Below are 21,118 nucleotides of genomic sequence, written 5' to 3' on the forward strand. Positions count from 1 at the left end.
TGAAAATGCTGTATGATAAATGGCATAAGGATCTAATTCTAAAGCACTTTTTCCACTAATGAACTGTACATTATAAGTCAGGCGATATGCACATTTCTTTTCTGAACACAGGGGAAAAAGAAAATAAAAACAAGTGACCCCTTTGATGAATAGCAAATACCTAATACCCTTCTGGTTTTGCTATACCAAGATCCAATTATCTCCCACATTTCTTAACAGTTTTTACAAACTGCTTGTGTATTCAAGTAGAATTACAAGAAAAAAATCCAAATGAAAAAAAAAAAGAACAAAAGTAAAGTTACAGTCTGTATGATTTTAAAGGCCTAAATAATGTCATTGTGGAAAAAAACACCATAAAAAGTGCAGTTCAAATTCACAGTTGGTCTAGGGTACCTTGTATATGGGCCAGCTCAGTCTGCCAAGTGCTTGTTAAATTAATTATCATACAGCAGCTTTCACTCTCTAAGTGGAACTCACAGAAAATGTGCTTAGAGTGGAGAAATGTAAATTGGCTTATGAGGTAATTTTATACTCTAGGGATAGATTTTTTTTTCATTACTTCATGTTGGAAAAGGTTCATTATTATTTATAAAGCCCCAAAGCCAGCCCATCTCCAACCTCATTGTCACTTTCTGCATTCGAAACACCACTAAATTCCCAAATGAGTAGGCTAATTCTTTCCTGACAGAGCCATAAAACTTGCTTGGGGTATTACTAACTTAGGTGACAGCACTTTATTCAAAATAATTCTTATTCTCCAGGAAAAGCATTCATACACTTTATTTCTATGTGGCCATAACTCTGGTGGAAGATAAGTAGGCTTGTCTCCTGATTATCAATACTGAATATTGTTTCTTTGAGCACCTGGGTCCTACGATGATGGGAGCTACTCAGGTACTTCAGAGTGCATGCTTAGAAGACAATTAGCATTCTACTTATCATTTTACGTGTTTAAGATGCACTACTGAAAAATGTTATTTTTCAAGTGAATTTGATCAACTAGATGATTAAATGGTACATTTAATATAGTATGCTGTAATGTCCTATTTTGCAATTAATCTAAACATTGTTAGCTAATTAATTATTTTAAATGCAAAAGTGACAAGGTTTGTTTAGAACCCAATAACAACAACAAAAACATTACTCATTGTCTTGATGAGTTCAGCAATGGGACGTTTTTCTCTTCTGATCTAGAAGTAATTTTCCTTCAGTATTTATTTAGCTCTATTCTACACTATTGATAGTTATCTCTCTTTTTTTAACTTCTATATCTGTGTATGTTTTATTTTTTAAATTAATGTATTTATTTTTGGCTGCGTTGGGTCTTTGCTGCTGCGCGGGCTTTCTCTAGATGTTCTTCGTTGCGGTGCGCAGGCTTCTCATTGCAGTGGCTTCTCTTGTTGCAGAGCACGGGCTCTAGGCACGCAGGCTTCAGTAGTTGTGTCATGCAGGCTCAGTAGTTATGGCTCATGGGCTTAGTTGCTCCATGGCATGTGGGATCTTCTCGGACTAGGGCCCGAACCTGTGTCCCCTGCATTGGCAGGCGGATTCTTAACCACTGCGCCACCAGGCAAGTCCCAGTTTCAGTGTTTTGATTCTTTCTTTGATAGTTGAATTGCTTATGTATTTCCATGATGCAAAAAGCTATGTTTTAGCATAAACCTAAAATAAAACTGCATATTTTCAAAGTTATCTGTTAATCCCCAAAGTCTCCGGGGCACGCCTATTAGGCTGTGGTAGGTCAGGAATTGGGGCACCTGCGGCCGTGAACGGACAAGCAGGATCATCATGGGGCTAGGTATTGAACCTGTGAATCTGTGATAAGGTGTCTATGACTGTGTTGCTCAGGCCAGGAGGTGACGCCAGAATTAGGAGGGGGACTGAGGTCTTAGCCAGGTTGAATGGGAGGGGCATCCAGTGAGAACAAATATAGGACTTTGAATGAAGTATAAGACACTGCTCACCAAAAAGCAGGCAGGTTATTTCCAATGTTTTAGCAAGTTAAATCTGAGAACAGCATGCTTTAGAAGAGTCTAGTCTATAAGTGTGGACACAGTCCCTTCTGCTTGAAGCTGCTGTGGGATTGTATGCCTTTAAAATTTAAATTAATAGCATTCTTTTACAGTTTGCTTTTTTCCCATCTCAAGATGCTTTTGAGATATGTCAGGATAATACATATTGTTTGGGCGTAGAGAGAAACAAAGTAAAAGAATAATGCAGACACATACCCACTGGGAGATGGAGGGGAAGGAATACAGAGGGTGGGAGTGGAGCTTTAAATCTGGGTTTAAATTGGTTGCTTTAGTCTCTGGACTTTCCTATATATTTTATATCTTTTAAATTTTTATTTTTAATTGTGGTAAAATACACATAATATAAAATTTACCATCTTAACCATGAAGTGTACAGTTCAGTATTAAGTATACTCACATTGTTGTGCACCCAATCTCCAGAACCTTTTCATATTACAAAACTGAAACTCTGCACCCATTAAACCAGGGGTCCCCAACCCTTGGGCACGGACCGGTACCGGTCCGTGGGCCTGTTAGGAACCAGGCTACACAGCAGGAGGTGAGTGGCAGGCGAGTGAGCGAAGCTTCATCTGTATTTACAGCCGCTCCCCATCACTTGCATTACCGCCTGAGCTCCACCTCCTGTCAGATCAGCTGTGGCATTAGGTTCTCATAGGAGTGCGACCCCCTACTGTCAACTGCGCATGCGAGGGATCTAGGTTGTGTGCTCTGTATGAGAATCTAATGCCTGATGATCTGAGGTGGAGCTGAGGGATGATGCTAGCTCTGGGGAGTGGCTGCAAATACAGATTATCATTAGCAGACAGGTTTGACTGCACAGAGACCATAATATATCAATTGCTTGCAGACTCATATCAAAATCCCATCAGTGAGTGGCAAGTGAAAACAAGCCCACTGATTCTGCATTATGGTGAGTTGTATAATTATTTTGACTACCTTCATCCAATTCCCCCTCCCCCCCACACCCCTGCCTCTGGTAACCACAAATCTGATCTCTTTTTCTTTGAGTTTGTTTGTACATTTGTTTGTTTTTGAAGTATGTTTGACCTACAACACTATGTTTGTTAATTGTTTTGTTTTTTAGATTCCATATATAATTGAAATCATACAGTATTTGTCTTTCTCTGACTTATTTCACTTAGTATAATACCCTCTAGGTCCATCTATGTTGTTGCAAATGGCAAGATTTCATTCCTTTTTTATGGCTAAGTAGTATTCCATTGTATATATGTACTACATCTTCCTTATCCATTCATCTATTTATTGGCACTTAGGTTGCTTCCATATCTTGGGTATTGCAAATAATGATGCAGTGAACATAGGGCTGCATGTATCTTTTCTAATTAGTGTTTTTCTTTTCTTTAGATAAATACCCAGGAGTGGAATTCTTGGATATATGGTAGTTTTCTTGTTAATTTTTTTTAAAATAAATTTATTTATTTATTTATTTATTTTTGGCTGTGTTGGGTCTTCGTTGCTGTGCACAGGCTTTCTCTAGTTGTGGCAAATGGGGGCTACTCTTTATTGAGGTGCACGGGCTTCTCATTGCCATGGCTTCTCTTGTGGAGCACAGGCTCTGGGTGCGTGGGCTTCAGTAGTTGTGGCTTGCAGGCTCTAGAGTGCAGGCTTAGTAGTTATGGTGCACGGGCTTAGTTGCTCCGCGGCATGTGGGATCTTCCCAGACCAGGGCTCAAACCCATGTCCCTTGCATTGGCAGGTGGACTCTTAACCACTGCGCCACCAGGGAAGTCCCTCTTTTTAATATTTAAGGAACCTCCATACTGTTTTCCATAGTGGTTGCACCGATTTACATTCTCACCAAGAGTGCAGGAGGATTCCCTTTTCTCCACATCCTTGCCAACACTTGTTATTTTGTCTTTTTGATGATAGCCATTCTGTCAGGTGTGAGATGATATCTTATTGTGGTTTTGATTTGCATTTCCCCGATGATTAGTAATGTTGAGCATCTTTTCATGTGCCTGTTGGCCATGTGTATGTCTTTTTTGGAAAAATTGTCTGTTCAGATCCTCTGCCCATTTTTAAATCAGGTTCTTTGTGTTTTTGAAGTTGAATTGTACGACTTCTTTGTATATTTTAGATATTGATCCCTTATCAGATATATTGTTTACAAATATCTTCTCCCATTCAGTAAGTGGCCTTTTCATTTTGTTGGTAGTTTCCTTCACTGTGCAAAAGCTTTTTAGTTTGATGTGTTCCCATTAGTTTATTTTCGCTTTTGTTTCCCTTGCCTGAGGAGAAATTTCCAAAAAATATTACTAAGACTGATGTCAAAGAGAATACTGCCTCTGTTTTCTTCTAGAAGTTTTATGGTTTCATGTCTTACATTTAAGTCTTTAATTCATTTTGAATTTATTTTTTTGCATGGTGTAAGAGAGTTGTCCAGACTGATTCTTTTGCGTGTAGCTGTCCAGTTTTTCCAACATCATTTATTGAAGAGGCTGTCTTCTCATTGTATATTTTTGCCTGCTTTGTCATAGATTAATTACCCTTATAGGTGTGGGTTGTTTCTATTAATTTGATTACTCTAGATGCCTCATATAAATGTAATCATACAGTATTTGTCTTTTTATAATTGGCTTATTTCACTTAGCATAATGAGTACAAGGCTCGTGTGAGTAGTTGCATGTGTCAGAAATGCCTTTCTTTTTAAGGCTGAGTAATATTCCATTGTATGTATAAACTACATTTTGTTTATCCATTCATCCATCACTGGAGACTTGGGTTGTTTTCACCTTTTGAAAGCTATTATGAAAATGCTCCTATGAGAATAGGTGTACCAAATATCTCTTTGAGACCTTGCTTTCAATACTGAATAGTGTAATTGCTGGATCCTATGGTAATTCTGTTTTCAGTTTTTTTGAGGAAATGCATACTATTTTCCACAGTGGCTGCATCATTTTACATTCCCACTGATAGAGCACAAGGGTTTCAATTTCTCCATATGTTTGTCAACACTTATTATTTTCTGTTTTGTTTTGTTGTCTTTGAATAGTAGCCATTGTGATGGGTGTGAGGTGATATCTCATTGTGATTTTGGTTTGATTTCCCTGATGATCATATATCTTTTTTGAAAAGACTGTGTTGTGGACTAGGGTGAGGGAGATGAGTGGAACTCAGCCAGTGCTGAGGAAGGGGTGGAAGAGACATGGGCCCAGTTGGGCAGGGAGAGGGGAGAGAGAAAGGCCGAACCCTTCTGTGTGCTCAGCAGATGCAGAGGTCTCTATGAGTGATCAGGACCAGAGTGAGCTGAGTGAGGAAAGAAATGGGGCAGAGACTGGAGGCATTGCCTGAGATAAGTGAGAAAGAATAGTGCTGATGCAGGAAGGGCCAGGGAAGCACTGTAATTCCTGGTCGTTAGTTATATTTTCAGTGAAATTGAGTTCAAGGGTGTTGCTTGGTAACTGCCAGTAACAATTAGGCTCCTTTCATAAGTAGAAACCAGTTATCATCTACTCTGGGGTGCTTGGATCCATCAGACTTGTATGATGATTAAGTTAATGAAATAGTTTGGAGGATAAAAAGGTGTGTACTGACACCCTGTCACAGGGTCTGTGCGTGGGGGAGCTGGGGCAATGACTTGTCCCTGGTACACGCTCTGTCTTCTGTGTTCTCTGAAGAGATACACTTCCACTTGTCCCTCAGAGACAAAATAAACGCCTAGAGTTTACCAAAGAATGAGTATTTTTCAATCAGGAGGGAATTGGCTGCTTCTTGGTGGGCATTGTCTCTAAGGGTTTAGGAGTTGTATTATCAGTTGCTGCTGTAACAAGTTACCACTAACTGGATGGCTTAAAATAACAGAAATGTATTCCTTCACTATTCCGCAGGCCAGAAGCTCCAAATCAGGGTGTGGACAGGGCCGCCCCCACTCTGAGAGTCTCTAGCGGTGAATCCTTTCTAGCTACTTCCAGCTTCAGATGGCTGTTGGCATTTCTTGGCTTCCTTGTCTTGTGGTCACATGGCTCCAGTCTCTGCCGCTCCAGTCCCACATCACATTGTCCTCTTCTGTCTTTTTAAGGGTCATTTGTCGTTGAATTTAAGGACCACCTGAGTAATCCAGGATGACCTCATCTCAAGACCCTTAACTTAATTACATCTGCAAAGAACCTTTTCCCAAATAAGGGAACATTCTTAGCTTCCAGGGATTTTGACATGGACGTACCTTTTGTGGCGGAGGCATTATTCTACAGGAGTATAGAGCCTTTGGGGGGAATAATAGCCCTTACCCACTGACATAAATATACTCACTCTGGCAGTGGGAAGAGATATTGGGGCCTGCATGCCTTTGTTCAAATCTCTAACAGACATCACCCAAAGTCAGTGGTGGAGTAAGTAAATTTGGCACCTGAGTCAATTGAATGTCCCCACACATGTTGGTAGGTGGTAGAATTTCAAACACATGTTTGCAGTGCTCCCATTTTGACTGATTCGCAGGGACATAAGGCTTCTTCTGCTCCATCCTTTACTCATCGCCCCTGCCCAAAGCCCTACCCATTCACTGTATCCTCTCAGTTCTGTGTTGGGGGCAGGAAGCGTGTCATACTTATTGAGCCTTTCCGGGTCCTCAGTAACCAGGGAAAGCTGAGACAGAGGAACCCAGCATCGATACTCTTGCAGTATCTCATTGGAACCTGCGTAATGAAGAAAGTCCTTCCCAGTTGTGGGTGTCTTCTGAATGCTGCCACGCCAGGGCCAGTTATGTGTGTAAGGACAGTAAGTCTACAATTTTATAGAAATGATTTCACATCAATAGAAACATCATTATACAGCACAAGATCCATATTTCTGATTATCATGCTTAGTGATATTGTCTGAGAATGACCATAAATTGTCCTTTATATAGAGCTGTGTTGCATTTTGATAATGCTAGAGAACAGAGAATGACTTGGGAGAACATCAAGATGAATGTTTCTAGGGTCAATATTTACCCCCTAGTCAATGTAATATCAAATCCACTAGTACAGTTTACTCGAAGGGAGACTCAATCCTCCCAACCCCATTTTTTTGGTCAAAAATAATATATTATAGGGAGTCCTATGTGTGTTTCATTTACTTTGTAAACTTTTTAAATGGAAGAGTATAACACATATTCAGAAGTAAGCACAGTTCATAGATGCACAGCTCAGTGACTTATCACAAAGTAAGCACACCTGTGTAATCACCACCCAGGTTAAGAAAGAATATTAGCGGCCTCCTCCGCTCCAGGAGGGACCTTCAAGCCCATTCTCTGTCACTAACCCCCTCCCGTCACCTTCTCACTGAAAGTAGCCACTGTGTTGACTGCTAACAGGTTTGTTTTGCCTGCTTTGGAATTTTATGTTGCATATATTCTTGAAGCCTTTTTTAATCAAAGCATCTGGAAACTATTCCTTTCATGACATCCCATGTCAGAGGTAGAATAATTGTTTCTTTGTAGGTAGCTCTGTCAGGAAGATGAATAGCTAACCCCATAAATCATTATCATAAAAACATTTATAATTTACATGAGACGTCAGCATTGAAGAATAACATCATGACCTTGCTATCTAATACATGAACACAAATGGAATTATTAAATACAAAGATAAATGAGCACCGAAATTTTCAATTTATGAATTAGCTGGTTTTCCTCGCTCTAGACTTTCTCTCTTGATAGTAAGGTGACTCTAACCCTAGGGACATAGTAGCATTCTTTTGATCATTTAAAAAATTTTTTTCTGGGGGCTTCCCTGGTGGCGCAGTGGTTGAGAGTCCACCTGCCAATGCAGGGGACACGGGTTCGAGCCCTGGTCTGGGAAGATCCCACATGCCGCGGAGCAACTAGGCCCGTGAGCCACAATTACTGAGCCTGCGCGTCTGGAGCCTGTGCTCTGCAACAAGAGAGGCCATGATAGTGAGAGGCCCGCGCACCGCGATGAAGAGTGGCCCCCGCTTGCCGCAACTAAAGAAAGCCCTTGCACAGAAACAAAGACCCAACACAGCCATAAATAAATAAATAAATAAATAAATAAAATTAAAAAAAATTTTTTTTTCTTTCTACTAACATGTTCTCTTGTTCAAACGAATTTTCCATAACAAAATGTTTTAGTATTTAACAGTTTAAAAAAGAAATGACTTCAAAGCCAATAATATGTAGAGAGGCTTATATTTGGTGACATACTTCTAAAATGAAGACTGACCCTAATTCCTGTGAACCCATGTGAGCATTATATTTACTCAATTCCAAGGGGAAATCAGGTGTGAGATGCAATGAAGAAGGAAAAAGAGTGACCACATGGAATGTACCAGTCAGGTAGAAGGTATCAACCAGTTTCAGAAATGTTGAAATGTGTGTGCATTGGCGGAGAAAGTACATCTTGGAATTCAGGAATTATATCAGTGCCATTTGCTGATGATATCAGCAGATGATATTGGCCAGAGGTGGTTTGATGTTGGTAGAGTTTCCTCTAGAAATAAAAAATTGGAAAAAAATCAGGAAGTCACTCTGGAAATTTGTATTGCTGTCCATCAGCTGCCACTGAGGGTAGGAATGAGATACCCTTTAGAGGTAATGGGGACATTTGTGCGAAGTGTCATTTCAGGAGTTCTACAGAAATGCCACTTGCCATCAAATGTTTGTCTTACTGTCTACCCTTCTTTCCTGCCACCTTAAGAACCATCCACCTTTTGAGTCCTTCTTTGAGTACTGTTTATATAAGATGTCTGGGAAGGGAAACGGGCTCCCGGGTTTCTCCCCTAGCTTTCTCTTACTTCACTTGCACGACTTAATTGTATGTGTTTGCTAATTGTCCCTATTAAAAGCACAGATCCTGACCTTGAGGGAATGAAGTGCACGATAGATACCTCTTAATTTCCTGACTGCTGTCTTAGTTTACCCTCCAAGTCCTGGGAGTGCTCCCTTAACACAGAGGGAGTTTCCCAAGAGTGTCGAAGAGAAAGCCCAACAGGCCACGTAAGCTATTTCCCTACGCTGTAGGTCTAAGTTTGAGTACTACCTCTTTTTCATGAGCTTTAAGGAGTGATCAGTACGAATAACTTATCTGAAGCTGTTTCACTTTGACTTACCAGTAAATGGATGTATTTAATAGTGTCATTTGCCATATTCTTGTAAATATCCAAGCTATTACTTTCTTAATATTTTTCTTTAAATCAGTGTTAGTTTTTCAGGAGTAATTTGTTTTCAAGGAAGATTTTATTTCACTTTTATAAATGGAAAAACACTATCACTTCTCATAAATAAAAGTTACATATTAAATAAAGGCATATCTTTAAACCATCTCCTACTTTGGGAAATGGCTTAGAAGAGTGAATTTGGGGTTTTGGAATCAGAGGGCAAGAGTTCTCATCTCAGCTCGGCTACTTACAAGTTCTTTGGTTTAGGGAAAATCACTTAACTTCTTAGAGTACCAGCTCCTCAACCAAAAAAAAAAAAAAAAAAAAAAAATGGGGGAAACAATCCTAATGCCCTTTGCAAAGAGTTATGAGGATTAGAAATGACACATAATAACTGGCACATTTTAAGGGTAGTGACTCAGAGGTCGACAACTGTTTTTATAATTACGCCCTTGGTATTATTAATCTATGAACTGGTTGTTTATCCTTGCTTTCTTCTGCATCTTTGCCTTCTTTCTCTAAGCAACATGGGCTAAATCAAGTTACAAAGGAAAACAGGTGATTTCTTTTACTTTTAAGCCTAAAGTCAAGCAAGTATGTGGCAAATGGAGTTCACCTGAAGTGCAAATGCCCATTCATGCGTAGTGGTGCCTGGATCACTTTATCAAGAAGGGTTGTGATAACAGTGCTGTGATTGAGTAACGCTGGCTGTGTGCTCCAAGCGTGGGAGGGGAGAAGGCTGGTGCTGCATATCTGACAACCCTCAGCTCCTGCCTCCTTTTCACCAAGCCCTCATGGCTTGCCGGAATCTAGATCTTGCAAGGTTCCTCTATTTCAGCCTGGACTGCTTTCTCAAAAGAGCCCCCAAAGTCACTTCAAGTACATCATACTCATTAAGTCTATTTTCGACCCTAAAACAGTCTGCTAGAACAAAGCCCTCTCGGGTTCTTTTGATTCTATCACCTCTTTCCCAAAAGAACTCACCTTCCAGTCCAGCTAATTCTTGTTGATGAGAGAGAAGAGCCACCCGTGTAATTATGGCTGTTCTATCACTTTCCTCGCTCTGTGATAATCATAAAGGTTTAGCAGGGACTTGCAGTTCCCCCTTGCTGGGGCAAAGGAGAAGTTCGTGAAGCCTGCGCTCCAGTTAGTGCTGAGGTCTCTGCAGCAGCTTGCCGAATGCTCATTTACTAGGCTCTGCAAACAGTTTCGGGCAGTGCTACCAGGAGTGACACAGTGGAAGATTATGGAACATGAAGAACTACTTAGGACACTTCCCTTTTTTCCAGCTCACACTCTGAAATGAAGCAGTACACAAATCATTAAAACAAGAGCAAAATTCTTCTTCTGGGGTTTAAGACTCTGTCCTAGTAGGAAAAGAGCACTCTAGAAAGAAACTTGTCAAAGAATGCTTAGAAGAACTTAACTTTTTTTTTTTTTTTTGGTACGCGGGGCTCTCACTGTTGTGGCCTCTCCCGTTGCGGAGCACAGGCTCCGGACGCGCAGGCTCAGCGGCCATGGCTCACGGGCCCAGCCGCTCCATGGCATGTGGGATCTTCCCGGACCGGGGCACAAACCTGTGTCCCCTGCGTCGGCAGGCGGACTCTCAACCACTGCGCCACCAGGGAAGCCCCAGAACTTAACTTTTAAATGATATTTTGATGCCAACAGATTCTAAAAGCTGACATCGACGTTTCTATATTTGTCCATTACTGTTTAATACGATAGGTTAAGTGTTTCTTCAGGGAGCTTGGGTTGTTCACTTCCAAGAAGTGAGAAGATACTTGTTATTTTCCTTACTACTTCTCTTTAGAATTTGCATTGCTCTTATTGTCCAAAAACTGCTCCTTGGTAATTTTTATTAGTAACAAACTCATAACCTGATTGGCTTTTCTTGAAATGGAGGGTATTGAGAAGTCATTCAGGATATAGATATGGTGCTGATGGGATCAATTAAAATGAGTCATAGCCCAGGGAAAGCTGTTTTGTGGAGCATTACAGTGTGACAAAGATGAATTTAGAAATAATCTCTTGTTTTATGACCACATTTCACAATCTTGTTCACCCAGATATTTGTGACAGTCACATTCTGGGCCAACATAAAGGGCGAGACAGAGGAAGACAAACCGTCAAACATTACGATTTAAAAGGAATTGATGTTTATGGATGAGCGCTTCATCATTTCAGAGGGCTTTTAAGGAAAGGCATCTTCTTTTATAGACGATGAAAGAGGACTGTTAATTCAGATGGCATCATCCAAAAGCTTTTCCACACCTCCTACTTACTCTACTTTCCATTTTCTTATTCTCCTCCCTATTAGAAATCACAGCACCTCTGTGCAATTGCATTTGAAAATGGCAAAAAAAAGGCCAAGGTTAATTGGATGTGTGAGAATGTGCTGTTATTTTTTTATTGAATTGAGTGGCTGAGCTGTATAGTTTTGTGGTATTATTTGGGAATCTGAATTTAATGACTATGTGAGAATGTTCTAACATGATGAGAGGTTTAAGTAACTCACTATTGGAATTTTCTTCCTTAACTTCAGCTTTCATCCAAAATCTTCTTTACTCAAACTCTTTCAAGGGGTTGCCTTATTTCTGAGGAACTCCGCCTGGCTTTAGAGACTCAATCTCCTTGCCCCCCCTCTGTCTTTCTCCTCCTCCATCCTCATCAGGCTTTCTCTGTAATCTTCCCCAAAGTGCATCTTCTCCTCCTCGTGTTCCCTTTCTTCCTTCTCTCTCCACTTTCATTCCAGCAAGCCATTTCCCAGATTTGACTTGCCTTCTACTCTCTCTGCCTCTCCAAATTCAGCAAGACATATTCAAGGTCCATTTCTGCCAGCGGACCCAGATTACTCCATCCTCTATAAGTTCCCATTCCTTTGAAATACAGCTTTTAAAGCCATGTTATCTAATAGAAATAAAATACAAACCCTATATGTCATTTTACACTTTCTGGAAATTTAAATGAATTTTAGTAATACATTTTATTTAATATTTCCAAAATATTTTCATTTCAGTCTGTAATCCATTTAAGATTATAAATGAGACATCGTCACTTTTTTTCCTGTCTTAGGAATCTGGTTTATATTTTATTCTTGTAGCACATCCCAGTTTGGACTAGCTGCATTTCAGGTACTCTGGGTGGTGAGTGACTACTGTATTGAGCCGTGCAGGTTTTAGAGTCTGTACTATGTTCTCCAGCTCTCAAACGTGTACCTCCTTATTTCATATCTTTTCACCTGGACCAAATTGCAAACAACTCCTTGGAGTTGGAGGCCACATTTTATACTTCCTCTGCCTTCATACTTCATTCCTGAGTGGACTGTAAGCTGTTAGTAATTGCCTATTGATGGATTGGTAATATTATTCTTATCTTTGACCCCTGTTTAGTAAAACTTACTTCTACTACAATGTCCTCATGCTTGAAATTTCCTTCCTCTTTCCTATATATACATGATTCTATTATCATATTACCTCTGTTTTGTTAGATTTGAAGCTTTGGGGGTATGTTGGATGGGATTATAAGAAATAGATGTGCATTTTTTGCAGTTCTATTGCAGTAGAGAGCAGCATTTTCACAGAATACTCATCATTCCGACAACTCAGGCAAAATAGGATTTATAGCTGAAATCAATGGAATTATTGTCCCCATTGTTCTGTTTTACTTTCCTAGCAGAGACTGGCCAAAAACTCACAAGAGCCTCCTGGTCACGGGACCCAGCCAGGATGCAGAGGCTCTCCAGTTTGGTTACATGATGGCAAAGACACAGTTTTACAAGCTGAAACCAAATCACCAGGATGGAAATAGCTCGTAAAATTGCAGGGAGGGAAGGTTGTGGGGAAGAGATGGAAACCCTAGAGAGTACCAGGGACAGATGGGGGATCTGAAGTAGGGGACAGGATGAGGACGGTTCCAAACTCTGTCAGGGATGCTAAGATGGGGGGCAGCAGCAGGAGATGACATACCTTACCTATTCCACGATTTTATGAACAGTGTACTGTTGTGTATTATTTCTAGACCTCTCATCAGTTTAATTCAAGGCAAAGGTCTCAAAGATAGAATGCTGGAATTATAACTCTAGAACTGTGCCAATAAGCAATAAATCAAAGCCCACGATTTTTCTCATCACATAAAATTGTCATATTAAAGTTACAAACGTTATCTCCATGCAGTCTAATGGTTAACACGTCTTACAGTCTTTATTAAGAATCTGTCAATTGGTTCCTACATGACCTAGTTATTTAATTCTAAAGTCTTGTTTCTGTTTCTTATTGGTAATATCAATCTTAGTTCCCTGTTGAATTTCTCTGCATATGATAGCAAATGTATCTGCTACTGGACAGAATTGCTTCGCTGGGCTTAATTTTACATTTTAAAAATTTCCACATTTCATACCTTTGGTACCTTCACGTGTTAGTAGAACTTTGACAATAAGGTCTTACTATCACAGCCAATTCCATGAAAGCAGAGGTACAAGTCAGGACCCCCATGGCTTCAAATCAGGGGCTTGGGAGTTTACTGTGACTGTCAAGCTTCTGTTGCTGACATTTTTCTCCCAGGACTGAGCATGCTGCCCATGGCCTGGACGACTCTCTAATCCAGAGAACAGGCCTGGACATGTGTACGCTGACGTCTGAGGGGCCTGGGAAACACCCCTGTCTCAGTGCATACATACTAGCCACCTGATGCCCGGCGCTCCTCAAAGGCAGCTGTCCTTTCACTTACATATTTTGTCAATGGCAGTGGAAATGCCCACAGGTGAAAGGTTTGGCTTCGTAGTAATTTATGCCCGTGTTTGGTAAAGCATAGTCTGCAGACAGAGCCCTGTGGTGATTATCTTTTTCTACATTATGTTTGCTTCGATCTTACTGCTTGAAATGTAATTTTAAGTTTCTTAAAGCCAATAATAAAAAATTAGGACTCGTATTTTGTATGTCTTTGATTTTTAAATTTCATTTTCTAGTAATTTGTTTTTATTGTGTTTTACGAAAGTGCTGGTCTTCTTCTTGGTCATAGAGAATTTGAGAAACACTGATTTTATTCTTTAGTGCGTAGAGGTGACACGAGATTTTTTTTTTCCGCCCTGAGAGTAGATTTTGATACGGGACAGGAGAAAGGTGACACAGAGCCCTGGAGGGAATAAAGGAGAGAGAGTAATTGTTTCAATGAAAAACATGGCTGCCCTCATTATTTTGCCTGAGGCTAGCCCCTGCATCTATTAGCAAATCGACCGTTCTGCAAGCTTTTATTGAATGTGGAATGTGTTCTATATTCAAGGCATTGTCCTTGGTGCTGCCTTTTCCTCTTGCTAAAGCTCTAGGCCAGTGGTTCCTCCAAACTTGGCTGCTGTACATCAGAATCGCATGGGAAGCTTTATAATACAAAGTATAGGTTCCTGGGCTCCACCTGAAAACCCACTGAGTCAACATCCTGGTGGGCGGCGTCTCTGAAGTTGTATCTTCAAAAGGTGATTTTGATGCTTGGCTTGAGTTGGGTAGCACTACTTTAGCCCTTAGTCATCCCTTGAAATGAGGTAAAGAGAGATCAGCAACTACTAGAATATGAAAAATGTAACAAAGCATTTATTCAGTACTTTGTTCTCCACATGATGAATACAAAGAAGTTGTACTAGCCAGAAGAATACTGCTAGATGCTATAACCAGAACACTCACATCTCAATGACTCAATATAATAGAACTTGATTTCTTGCTCTTACGGCATCCAGTACAGATGTTCCTGGTCAGCTGTTCTCCTGGTGAGTACTTCTCAAAACAGTGAATCAGAAATCCAGGCTCTTTAAACTTGGTACCCAGCCATCCTTAGCACATGGCCTCTAACTTGCCCATGAAGGGGAAAAAACAGGAGGATCATGCCTGAGGGATATTTTTTTTTAAGATCAGACCTGCAAGTGTCATGTATTCTTTCCTCTCACATTGCCTGTCTAGAAGTAGCCATAACACCTCAATTAGGTGAAGGGGAGCAGAGAAATCTTCCTAAGTATCCAGGAAGGAAAGGAAATGTTTTGGTGAATACATAGTGTTGTCTCTTCCACAGAAGTGTAAAGTGTAGTCTTTGTTAATACTTTAAGCAGTTTTATTTCTTCCAGGGTAGTAGGAAATAAGACCACTGAAGAGACATAGTTGAAACAAATACAAGCTCATTTCAGTAGTTTCTATGAAGAGATCTACAAAGCGTGCTCTGCTCTTAATTTGCCATTCCAAAGAGTAAATGGTAATACAGGCATTTGATTTTGTATTGTAAATTATATCATCAGTACCTTTAATAAGACATGTGTATTGGCCACCTCCTCTGGGGTCTCCAAAGGCTGCTGTGGCCATCATTCTCCATTCTAGATATTTTGAGGTCAAGTTCTCTTTTGATCTACCTCATACTGTCTTTGATCAAGATTCCTCAGTATACAAAAGGATAAGCAGTACTGTTAGAGAAATCAGGGAGTCTAACTCTGTAAAATCTGATTAAATCATGTAAAAAATAAAATCCCCAAACTTGAACTCATGAATTTTGTAGTATCTCTGGGAGATAAGTCATCATACTTGAAATAATAAGTGTATAATATTGTATATAATAAAATACTAGTATGAAAGTTGGAAGAGCTTACAATCCCAGGAGAGCATAGAGAAAACAGAGGTCTGTCAGGCTTGAAAGATCTTGGAAGACTTTATTGACTTTATGATGACTAGTGACAGTACAGGAGCAAGCTAGATCTTAAGTCTGAGCACAAGTGACTTATGCAAAGTCTTTCCAGATGATCTCATACATTATCTTCCCCAGTCTCCTCAAAGTTCTATCCTTTCTCATTACCATTACATTCCATCTCCTATAGTAAGGTCCTCAGGAAAGTTTGGCTGGGAGAGGGTAGGAATCTTTATTTGTATGTTATATTCCATAATAAACAGTACTGCCCGTATATTTATTTGGATTTGAATATCTTCAATTATTCTAATTTTCTAGGTGCCCAATATTTTAAGATTAACATTGAACCTTGTGGACCTAAGAACCAAAAAAAGAGGAAGAAGGGAGAGGCCAAGACCAGAGTGTCTTGCCTTATAGTCTGAAGCCCTTGAGTTGGGTATAAATATTAGTTTTCTGTAAGACTTCTTTAATATTAATTTTCCTCAGACTTATGTAATATCAGTTCTCACTGATACTTTCTCATTTTTATTCTTAATTATTCCTGAGTTGTTATTTACTTTTGGACCAAAAATCTGGATTCTAGCTGCATCCTACTGAAGGGCTCTTTCTTGAGCCCATTTGCTTCCAGCCATTAAAAAGTCTAGTATGTTAGCCCCTCCCAGGGCCATCATCTCCTTTACAAATCTTGACTGCTAACTGATTCCTTACTTGAGCAGACACCAGGTATTTGGGTGTTTTAATATGTTCTTTCGGTAAACTTTTTTTCCCATTAATCCTCTTATCTAGTGCCAGATGACTCTGGTCTTTCAATGGCACGTCCAACATATGTTGTACTTCTTCCATCAGCTCATCAAAGTTGGTCTCTGGTCACTGCATGCATGAGGACACTTGAAGGAAGATTGTCCTTTTAGACCTCATAATAAGAAAGCCTCTTGTGAATTCACTTTTCTAGTGTGGTGGTTGATATGTAAGTCTGAAGACTTGGCACACACAATCCAGTCTTGTCCAATATAAAGGAACTTAAAGCTCAGTGAAGTTAGGTGACTTAAGCAGTCACTTAGCTAGTTAAAAAGTTAGGTGAAGCTATAACCACCAGGCAGTCTCTAAATCCAGATGTAAACATTTTATCGGGTTAAGAAGATTGGCTACTTAAAATGGTTTTCTCTTATTAAGATTGTGTGCTGAGTAATAATTACCCTTCTGAGTAATTATCTTTTAAAGTAATTACACTCCTGGGATATATCCCTGGGAAAATATAACTTAACAGAAAAAAAGTTACATGTACAGCATTATTCATTGAACCATTATTCAAAATGGCAACAATTTTTAAATGACCCAATAGCCAATAAGAGATGAATGATTAAATAATTGATGATGCACTCAAATGATCGATTATAATGTAGTTGTTGAAAATGATAATTGATGACTTTATAGCAACTTGAAATAAAGTCTGTGATACAATGTGAAATTAAAATATCAGGATACAAAGATGTGGGTTTTCCCACCTAGTAAGACAAAGATTCACTAGGAAAGGGAGGAACCATGGGAAGCAATCAGAGGATGATGAGGTAAGGCATAAAATCTGTCATTTCCATGAAGCTTGAAATATGGACAAATGAAAGGCAAGAGAGGCTGGAAAGGTTGCAGCGTGATCCACTCATTAGCTTTAATGCACCAGCATTGTTGTAGATCCTGTGAGGAAATAGAGAGAGAGGGTTTTAAAATTGTTCCTCCGTGGATACTTGTCTATACAAGATCACGATTTCATCGAGAGCTCTTTGTAAACTTGGGAGCATTTCAGTTATTAATATATTCAGTTGATATTTGAAATTCCTCAGCAAGGTGCAATTTATCTTTTAAAATGATAGTCTTTTCTAGAACACACATACTGCACATACAGTTACCAAATATTTGAGTTTTAGCAGTTTTTAGGCCTGCTTTCTGCCCTTGAACTGAGTTTTGGTTAAATTGAAATCTATCTTCTTTAATAGCAAAGCAGAGGCTAGGCATATGCCAAGGACTCATTATTTTGCCACTAAACAAGTTACAGAAATAATATTTATTACGCTCCTGGGAGCATGTGTTAAGAACAAAATAAGTTACTCAAAAGATGTTGTGGTTTTACAAGTAGCATACCTTGACTTTGGAAGTGGACGGGCAAGGTTGTAGCACAGAATCAAAGGTCTAAAGGGGGCTTGAGAAATCCTATTTTCCATTACCTGCTTTCATGCAGAACCTCAGCTAACCCATCCAGAAAAACAAGACCCTGGTTTTAATGATACTCAGCGAGGCATATTGTAATCATATTGAGGGATGGCTTTGTGAATGGACAATAAATATGTCTGCATATCGGTGTTACTGCATTTGAAAAAAACATTGCTTAGCTATCGAAAAAGGCTCAAGGGTTAAAAAATGCCTCTGTTAGGCACTGGCTCTGGGGTGGCAGCTTGTTTTTCAGGATTTCTGTGGTCTATGTGCAGGGAAGCAAAACAGACTCATATCACAAATTGTGCATACTGATAACACACACGGATGCTTATTATTTGTATTAATAAAAATAACAAAACTGCAACCATTTCTACACAGGACTCCATAATTAACTGTAGTTTTATCACCAAATAATGTGTTAAGTATCTTCAGAACAGCTTAGAAAACCTAGTAATCTCACTCATTTGCTTATTTAATAAACATCTATTGAGGCTCTTTTATGTACAAAGTATCATCTTAGGTACTTTGAAGCTTATATACCACAAAAAAAAGGGCCCTGCCCTCAAACAAACTTGAGGTTGGGGAGGAGACACAAATAACACAAACCAAGGAAATGTGTAATAGAGGACTGAAAAGAGAAGCAGCTGAAGCTATTAGGAACCTTGAGATTGGCCTTATAGGTCAAATGTTCTCCTGGTAAATATAATACATTCATTCTCTCAACAAATACTTATTCAATGACTTGTGCCAGGCCCTGTGTTGGTAATGAGTGTATAATGGTGAAGACAGATTTGATCCAATTCTCTTTTCACTTACAGGAGCTAGGCCTGAAACAAATGATCACGAAGTAAAGCCAAAATAAAATTATCTCAGGAATGCTCAGCTGATTTCTGAGAGTGAGAACCTCACTTATCGTTGCCAGTGGATTGGAGACTGAATCAACTTCTCCCTGAAGCCTGGCAAGGATGTAAGTCTTTTGTGCAACAAATTTTAATTGGAAAATGATACTTTAAGGCAGCTTCATAAGCACTAGCTTTCTGCCAAAAGTTACTATTTAAGCTGTTCTACTGCAGAGAAAAGGGGAGAAAAAACCCTTCAAGGTTCACCTTTGTTATTACTGTACTTTGATCGCTTTACCATTAGAAAGAACCTATCCTCTTTTTGACATTGTGGCTGATTATATAAGTAAGTCTGGAAAACATTCAATAATTCTCATTGCTCTAGTCTATTATACCATACATTATTGGCCTCTTCCCATGAACGATAATATGTGAAAGTCTATGTCATTATCTATAGTGTCCCATTTAGTCGCATTATCTGTAGCATCTCCTTCTTACTATAGCACCACTTCATACTCCTGGATGCTGATTTATAGTGGATGCACTGCAATGAAATTGTATTTAAAAATAATGATCAAAGCCAGGAGCATTACACTTCAACGCCTCACCTCTCAGAATACCTGAGCCTCTTCCCTTTCAAGATGCTTCATTAGTGTGTATTTATTATTCCCAATTACACTGCTCGCAGCGATCATGTATTAGTTTTTGATCCAAGTAATTTGCCGCACAAGTTATCTCATAGAGGGATTTGAGACGATCCCCAATGTAAACTTAAATAGTTAACTCTGGGTTATCTGTATTTATGGTGATAGGATAGCGTGAATAAATCAAACTCAGAGATAATGACACAAATGTAACCCTGAATCATTGATTCTCAAACTCTGCATCAGTCTTGGGAACTCTTTTCATGCCCGATGCTGTGCATTAGCCTGATGAAAGGGGAGCTACTTTGATTAAAAGGAGGGTGGAAGCTGGAAACTCCTACTTCTCTAGGCTGCAAGGAACCTCCAAGGAGCCTCAAGGCTTCTCAAAGTTCTGAAGCCTCTACCACCGGCCAGGGATCCTCAAAGCATGTGACCCATGGGTCCCAGTGGGCCTTAGGCTTCCTCCTGATGGGTTGTGAAGTAATCATTTTCACAAGAACATAAAGCACGTTTCTGTAGATTTTAATCTTCCCTGTATGTCGCTAAAAGCTACTTAATTGTGATCTATCCCTGTGTTATTATAAGATACAAAAATTTGGTACTGTGTACCCTCTCCATTATTTTTGCCTTTTTTTCTTTTTAAATTAAATTAAATTGTTGAAGAAAAATAACTGAGTTCTTTCTCTATTCAGAAGTGGAAGCCCAAATTGTAGGTGGATCTCAGGTCTTTTAGCCACAAGGAAAAAATGTTTGAAAATCTTTCCCATCAAAATACATTCAATTTCTTCACTGTCCACTCTTGGCAACAAGTAGACAAATGAGCATGTTTTCATTCCAGTACATTTTTTTCCCTCTGGAGGGATGGAGGTGTGAAAAGCCAAAATGTGGATAGCTGGAGGGAAAAGTAGAAATAGCAGCAAAGGGCCCTATTAATGGAAGTAGTGATACGTGAAAGAGCTTTTAGATGCAGAGGACGCAGATGTTGTGTAGCAGTTTATTGCTCTTTGTGTTGTGCAAATTCAAAATCAGCAGGATGTCACGGTCCAGTTCCTGCCTATCTCCTAGCCTCTGTAGTCCTACCCTTTGCATAGCCTAAGCTTCCTGGACCCCCAGACACAGTATCAACCCTACCCTCATCTTAGGAAGCCATCCTGAATATAGCCAGGCGGGGCATAAGTGGCTGCCTCATACTCTGACATCTGCATTACCTTACTCTTCAAATTCTTATCCCGTTTTGCCACTGATCTGAAAAGTGGAGCTTCTCTTTGCATAGTGTCACAAACCTTCTAGAACCCTGCTACTCAAAGTATGGTTCAGGGACCAGTAGTGTCAGCATCAGCTGCAGTCTTCTTGGGAAATGTAGAATCTTGAAGCCCCATTGCAGACCCACTGAATCAAAATCTGCATCTTGACAAGATTTCCAGGTGACTCCTATACACATTAATGTTTGAGAAGTACTGGTATAGAGTGCATTTCCTTCTCTTTCCATCCTAGTGGCTGCCTCTAGCCTTAAACCATTCCCAGGGATGCACACCTCCCCAATGGTGGTGGCCAGTCCACCTGCTTATCTGTTCTTCTCAGGACTGCCTACTCCCAGATTGGCCATGAGGATGTATTGGGCTCA

The sequence above is a fragment of the Delphinus delphis genome, chromosome 6 (assembly GCF_949987515.2).
Source record: "Delphinus delphis chromosome 6, mDelDel1.2, whole genome shotgun sequence".
Taxonomy (NCBI): domain Eukaryota; kingdom Metazoa; phylum Chordata; class Mammalia; order Artiodactyla; family Delphinidae; genus Delphinus; species Delphinus delphis.